This window comes from Ostrinia nubilalis, chromosome 21, assembly GCF_963855985.1.
Source record: "Ostrinia nubilalis chromosome 21, ilOstNubi1.1, whole genome shotgun sequence".
In the NCBI taxonomy this organism is placed as follows: domain Eukaryota; kingdom Metazoa; phylum Arthropoda; class Insecta; order Lepidoptera; family Crambidae; genus Ostrinia; species Ostrinia nubilalis.
The window spans coordinates 13,073,062-13,080,618 of NC_087108.1; the positions used below are offsets into that span (position 1 = coordinate 13,073,062).

General features: G+C 37.5%; 3 long non-coding RNA genes across 4 annotated transcripts; all 3 read left to right on the forward strand.

Moving 5' to 3' along the window:
* The first annotated feature begins 43 nt into the window (after positions 1-43).
* On the forward strand, positions 44-1,030 carry LOC135082107 (uncharacterized). Of its 2 annotated transcripts, XR_010259349.1 has the most exons (3): positions 44-386; positions 576-714; positions 800-1,030. It is a non-coding gene; the product is annotated as an uncharacterized LOC135082107 (long non-coding RNA). The 2 variants fall into 2 exon arrangements; XR_010259348.1 differs by lacking the exon at positions 44-386 and having other exon boundaries at positions 396-714.
* Positions 1,031-1,366: 336 nt separating this feature from the next.
* On the forward strand, positions 1,367-3,069 carry LOC135082109 (uncharacterized). Its single transcript, XR_010259350.1, has 2 exons — positions 1,367-2,337; positions 2,719-3,069. It is a non-coding gene; the product is annotated as an uncharacterized LOC135082109 (long non-coding RNA).
* A 2,174-nt stretch (positions 3,070-5,243) lies between these two features.
* LOC135082097 (uncharacterized) lies at positions 5,244-7,200 on the forward strand. The gene is made up of 3 exons (XR_010259340.1): positions 5,244-5,324; positions 6,289-6,376; positions 7,100-7,200. It is a non-coding gene; the product is annotated as an uncharacterized LOC135082097 (long non-coding RNA).
* Positions 7,201-7,557: the final 357 nt, after the last annotated feature.

Genomic DNA, 7,557 nt, shown 5'->3' on the forward strand with positions numbered 1-7,557 from the left:
TTTGTGATGTTATGTTGGTGAACATGTTAACGTATCCAACTTCACACTCTATGAATGGTTGAATGAAAGAACGAATGCCGCTCCTTTCTAACTATATAGAAAAGATAGAGTAGGAAATAACAAAAATGTCAAAAATAACACTGCAAAATTTAAGTGTCCTAGAACAGTGCTTAAAGCTGAATTAACATGATGATTTTAAATTTGTATTGTTTATTTCTTGTCATTGCGACTTTGACGCAGCTGTTGTCATGACAACAGATAACAAAACATGTTTTGTTGAAGGATTATTGATGAATAATTTTCCACAAAAAATTGGATTTTAACCACGATAGGAAAATGAGAGCCTGCGCCTATCCGTTTAAACCGATTGTAGAATTTATGGAAAGGTAAGTTAAGTAAAAATAAACATACTAGGTATGTAGTGGAGGAATTTCGAAATTAAACGAATAATTTTGAGCTGGTTTTTTTGAAGAAATACAACCTTTCCAGCATAACTTCCACGTGCCTAGCTAAAATTCAGTAATATGAGTGCTAGATTTATATTTTCTAGATACAATAAAGTTGTTTTTCTATAGATATGGCGATCTGAGTAAGCCCACTGAAGGGCCCCAAGAAAGAGCCAACAATAGTCAACGGTGGGTGGAACTAACGGACACGCGAACGTGAAATGCTGATGCCACCGGCGACACGAAAACTACTGAGAAATTGAGAAAAGTGTGTATAAATACCTACAACTTTATTCATTTTGATTGCTTTTATCTTATTTCGTCATTATTATTTGTAATGTTTATTTGTTAAGGTGTGGAGTGACTTTAAACATCAAGAAGAAGGCAACTCGCATACACAGAGCTACCAAGGGAACACTGGACTAGTGGCGGTCCAGGTTCTTCCCTGAAGCCAAAGGATTTAGAGCAGAGTGCTTGTAAATAACTACTTGTAAATTAAATCCATAATAAAGACCTAGGGTAACTGGATGGATATACCTACCTTATTATTGTAAAACTTAAGATATTATAATTAATTAAATACATTATATTGTTTTAATCTTTCATGGTCACTAAACATACATGGTAGCAATCTCGTCAGTAATAATAATTAAGTAAATACATATCCTACTTAATATTAAAAATGCGAAAGTTTGGATGTCTGGATGTTTGTTACTCTTTCACGCAAAAACTACTGAACGGATTTTGATGAAACTTTACAGTATTATTGTTTATAACCCAGATTAACATATAGGCTATAATTATGACGATCTGTGACAACTAAATTTCACGCGGACGAAGCCGCGGGCAAAAGCTAGTTGAAAATAAAATGATTTATTTTTATTGACTATTTATTTCACAAAACCTAATAGGTAGGTACATAATACACAGACTGATTAAAAACAAAAGTAAATTTCAACTTATGAAAATACATATTCATTGTCGGATTAGCTTTCTATCATGATCTCGTAAGGCTGCGTTTCCACCAGAGATGTGCGAGGATGCGTAGCGAAGGATGTGTTTGTAAAGAACCAATAGAATCGCTTCATTTACCTCGCCTCGGTCAGCACATCTCTGGTAGAAAAGGCTCAGGCTGTACAACACTAATGAGCATTTTCAAAATCTCTGCTACACATCCTCGTACGATACATTTTCCTCGCACAGCTTTGGTGGAAACCCGCACACATTTTCACAGCACAGCTAGACATCTTCGCACGACACAATTCCCTCGCATATCTCTGGGAAACGCAGCATCCTCTCCCTCCCCCAAGGATCTCCACAATGTGCCCGCATCCAGGTTCTTCCCGCGACCTTCACCAGATCGTCGGTCCACCTAGTGGGAGGTCTGCCCACATGCTGATAACATGTTCCATCGTAATAAACTTCTTTCCGACATAATTTAATAAAGAAAACACCTAAAATGACCTAAAACCACAATTTTATTTTGCTTTTCACACGTCAATAAGCCAGTGAGTTACGTTACTGTGACAGCTAAGGTATTTTTCGATGACATCTTTGAAAATTGCAACTCATGGTAAGTTATTTGTATGAAATTTAATAAAAACTTTAGTCGCTATCGTATTCATTTAGATAGGTTTTTTACCTAACGATTTGAGATGAACTCATGGTAGTGTTTTTAGTTTTGCTGTGGTTCAGCTACTAACCGCTAGAGGCGCTGTACAATTTGCCATACATTTTTTTACGCCCTCGATAGCGAGATGCTCGGTAGGTAAACTCATGGTAGAGGCACAGGTCATTTTATCAGACCTTTATCATCTAAAATTGTCTATAAGATTATCGCCCGTATTCATAAACATTACTATGAGGTGTCACAGTGCGCGTGCACGCACACGTTTGTTAGTCGTAGGTATACCTCGAAATCAAAAAATGCTTGTAGCTTTTCACCTATTCGCATTTCGCCGCGATATCAAAATTTCTGAATAGATTTTTATTCTTGTAGTATAATTTTTGATCGCTAATTACAATTGTCTAAAAAATTCTTAGTAGATTTACTTTCCTGCCTGTCTTCACTGTAAATAGGCTATTGATAATACGTGCTACATCAAAATTTGCTACTGTTGTAAAAATCTGTTAAAAATATATGCTAGTAACAAAATATACTACCGATATTACACGCTACAACAAAAAACGCTATCACGGTGAAATGCGAATAAGTGAAAAGCTACAAGGATTTTTTGATTTCGAGGTATACGACTAACAAACGCACGCACAGGGTGCTCTATTCAACGCTGTGCTTTCGAGGTGCTGCTTCGTTTGTGAATACGGGCGTATATTTTGACGCGCATCCTAGACTGGCAGGGCATTTAGTTTTACTACATGACCTCTAATTTGCCAGAAGCAAATGCAGGATTTGGCTTACACTCCCCCCGCTGGCTGGACGGGTATGATGGCCTGGTGTTCGCTTAATTTCTATGTCCCAGACCTAGAGTTTCTATGTCCTAGTTAGAGTAACTAACTATCCTAAAGTAGGTATTTGTTACAGCTGCAGAGAATAAAAAAACTGTGCTTTTTGACAATGTTACGCTAAAGGCACAGAATTATTAGGATATTTTTGTAGGTCAGACGATCAGCGGTTTTCATAACAGAAATCCATCAAGAATATAATGTGTTACAGTTAAGTATATGCAATAAATCGATAGTTTAATTAAAAAATATTCCTAAATTTTAAGAAAAGACCAAATCTTGCTAAATGAGTATGTGTCTGCGAATTATCCCAAACTTCCCAACTAGTCCCAATCCCAACTAATATTATAAATGCGAAAGTAACTCTGTCTGTCTGTCTGTCTGTCTGTTACGCTTTCCCGCTTAAACCTCGCAACCGATTTTGATGAAATTTGGCATAGAGATAGTTTGAGTCCCGGGAAAGAACATAGGATAGTTTTTATCCCGGTTTTTGAAACAGGGACGCGCGCGATAAAGTTTTTCTGTGACAGACAAAATTCCACGCGGGCGAAGCCGCGGGCGGAAAGCTAGTTTATCTATATTTCCTTAAAGAAATGGTGTGCTCCAATTAGATTAAGTACCTGAGTATTAAGTTGGGTATGGTTTTATTTTATTAAACTGTTATTTAACTACAGAGGTGTGTTAGTTGGTGTTATAGCTAGTTTAATTTATAAATTTTAAGTGATGACATTGATTTTGAGATTTTTGGTGATATTAAATGTAAATAAATACGAGTAAAATAATAATAAATTTTTAAATAATTTATTTTATCTCCTATCCATTCCCCGATTTTTAAATAGGGAAAATACACAAGAAAAAGTCACAAAGTAGTTGCACGACTTTCGAATTTTTCTATGCTATTCAGACTAAGGTATGACAGATTTTTTTTCTAAAAATTCTATCCTACTGATCCTACTATCCTATCCTACTAATATTATAAATGCGAAAGTTTGTATGGGTGTCTGAAGGTTTGTTACACTTTCACGAACAACTACTAAACGGATTTTGATGAAACTTAACAGTATTATTGTTTATAACCCAGAATAACATATATATATACTATAATTTATGACGAACTGTGACTAACTTTTCACGCGGGTGAAGCCGCGGGCAAAAGATAGTAATTTTCAAAAAAAAAATATCTTTATTTTTGCCTAACCATTAACTTAAATGTTGATCGATGATATCGAATTAATGACTTTACCATACCATTTATTATTTACTTTGTTAAATTATGCTAGTGTCAACTGTATATACCATTTGCCTAACATAGATAGACTACTGCTACTATGATACTGTGCAAGTAGTATAAGATAATAAGATTTTCATAAATAAAAACAGTCTCCGTCAGCAGCACTTTGTTAAATGACTTCTATCAACAATAGGTATCAACTACCTAGATATCAAAAACTACGTTCCGTACGAAATAACGGCGCACTTGAGAAGAGAGTTCCTCCATTCAACCATATTGTAGGAAATATAGCGCTCCGCCTTACATGACCTCACCCTGGAGAATTTAAAGTGAGAATGGCAAATACAAGGACACATACGATTAAAATACTGAAAATTGAATAAGCACATACCTATTTACTTTAGTATAGTAACCTACATAAAACCAGTAAAGCCAACGACGCGTGTGATTGCTTATACATATTGAAAAAACGTTTAAAATCATATTATAAAGCTGTCAACTAATTTTCAGCTCATTATGTTGAAATGGTCACTCGGTCGACAATTTCAGATAAATATGTTAGAAAAAATTGCGTAAAATTGTTTCCATTAACTAATAACATGTGCGTATAATAATAAAGGAAACTGTTAGTTTGTTTGTGAGTTCTATAGAAGTTCACAACACAATAAAGTAAATGTCTTTAAGAAGCTTTAAACGCCCAAGTTATAATTTCGATAATTTATATCTCTGAAATAGAGTATAGATCTTGATTTAATTGCTTCATTTGAGGGATTCAGGTGAAGACACCTTCTATGTCCCATAGCCATTGTCTATTATAGTATATTAAGACAGAATTGCCTTTGCTACTCCTTTGTCATCTTCCAAAATTACGCCACAGCCTACTTCTTCCACCTTGATGGAATTATTTGAATTTCAGGTGTCCATAATGTGTGTGTGATTATTTTGATGCATTCAGCAAAAGTGTATAAAAGGCCCTTGCAAGGCTTTACAAGTGAAACCATGTGCCTAAACTAGTCCTGAAAAATAATTACAATGGTAAGCGGTAGAGCAATTGCGATGATTCGCCAGTTTTCCACCTCGCGGGTATAAAAAGAGGGGTGTATGTTCGACGGGCATCAGTGGCATCCAAAATGAAGTTCATTGGGCTTCTTCTGGCTATCATGGCGTTGGTGTTTGCCGTCGTGGTGAGTTCTATTTGGATATTTTTATATGGTCATTTAAAATCAACCTTTTTTTTATAAAAGCATTATATTTTCTGACAAATAAAATGTAGATATAACTTAAAAAAATTTTGGTTTGACCAATCCCATCCCATTCTCTCTTTGTCAGATAACGTCTCTAGCTTTAAACTTCTGAACCACAAACCTATTCTACATCACATTCAATAGCTAGCTGAATCTGTTTGACCATAGCGTTGTTGTCAGTTTAAAAGGACGTGTCATCCCACATTTAAAAAAAATATACAGTTTTTTGTCTCCTGAAAACCTACTGGTATTAACATACATCCTTTTGAACTGACAGCGACGATAGGTCACGCACAAGGCCAGTGACATGGCCTCATGATCTGTCGCCAAACATTATACCAGCTTCTCGCTCTTCCAACACTGCATTGTCCCTCAAATTCAGACTTATCAGCTATTTTGACTAGGGTTCATCATCATCATTTCACCTATAGGACGTCCACTGCTGAACACAGACTTTTTCCAATGATTTCCATGTTCACCAGCTGGAGGCAGGACCAGCGTTTTTCTCCTCCAGTTCTCGGTCCTTGTAGGTGGATGTCTTAAGCTGCGCTTGCCGGTACATGGTCTCTACTCCAGAACCTTGCTGCCCCATTGGCATCAAGCGGTTCTGGGGTGCACTGAAAAAAATGTTTGGTTAATGCTTACACAACAAAAGTGACCACCGAACTAAGTGTTAACTATAACCAAACTAAGTCTAGCTCACTACAGAATTATTTGTTTAATTTACACAACATTTTGTTCCTCATAACCAAAGTGTTCGGTGGTCACTTTTGTTGTGTAAGCAGTAACCAAACATTTTTTTCAGTGTGGAGGCGTTTCTGAGTAGGTGCTGTGCCCTGCCCATTGCCTCTTCAGCTTACTAATCCGTCGTTACTAGGGTAACTCAATCCATGTATGTTCGCAGAGCGGCATGAGCGTGGGCGGAGCGGAGGGCCACGGCAAGGCGGCCTGCGGCGGCGGCGGCGGACCCCCACCCGGCCCCCCTCCGGCCAGTAAGTACTGGACAATACTGCTAGGGTCGCGCTGCGGTAAAGTCCGTCGCTCAAGCGACACACTGACCAGTCTTAGCTCGTCGAGAGATGCTCGGGCATTAAACGTAAGTTCGAGACCCGCACCGGCCAATGGTCGAAACCTGGATCGACTGTGCTAGTTAGGACAATAGCTCGCGGCTCCGTTTCATTGGGCTCTGGTGGTCACCGTCGGGTTGTAGTTAGTAGGCCCCACACTTGTTTTTATTTTAATTTTATGCTCGCACCTCTGACAGAACCTTTGTCATTACGGACACCCTTCTGCTTGGAAGATTTCCACATAACCCACTGGTCGTCCACTTTGGCCAATGAGTAAGCGCAAAGCATTCCCCGAGGTAAAAAAATGTGGACGAAGGGGTCCAAATCGGCAGTCTGGCACTGATATTGTTGGGCTATTGACGTCCAAAAAACTAAAGTAGACAATAATAAAGAAAGGGTTTTAAAGTGTTTCAGAGGAATACTTACTGAAATAATATCTTAACATTGGTGACTCTATAATGCACACACTCTTGTCACGTACTATGAGCCACAGTTCCAGCCACCCTGGATCATGTTCCAGTCTCGTAACATCGCAAAGAATCGCCATTTTAAGAGAACGAGAGAAAAAACAGAAATGGGTAGCTGGAACTGTGGCCCACTGTACCTAATGAAGCTGAATAGTATAATAAAATTGAACCACTCTTTCAGATGCTACCGGCTAACCTGGGACACTGCAAGTTGAACCGACGACCTATTGCACTAATTATGGCTTTTGATCACTATTAAACTTTCACTAGGTAACTACTTCATTACGGTTTTTCATTTCCACAACCTTTTCCCATGCAGAACTTTAGTCCTTAGCCGTCACATTTAGCAACATAAAAAAATTTTTGTTTTCAATTAACGTGCAGAGAGTAGTAAAATCTTTTAGAATCATATTTATTAAGTACCAAACGCGTACAACGAATTTTCGCAAACCAAATACGCAATGCGAATTCTACCAACTTACCCTAGCAATGTCCATCATTGTTTCTTTCACCAACAAACTAATCATCTCATAAGAATTAGAAATAAATACTTAAATCTAAAGTAGATAAAAACACTACATATAAATATGACTACAGAATTATTTATTCACTTTTCGACACGAATTTTATACATAAAAC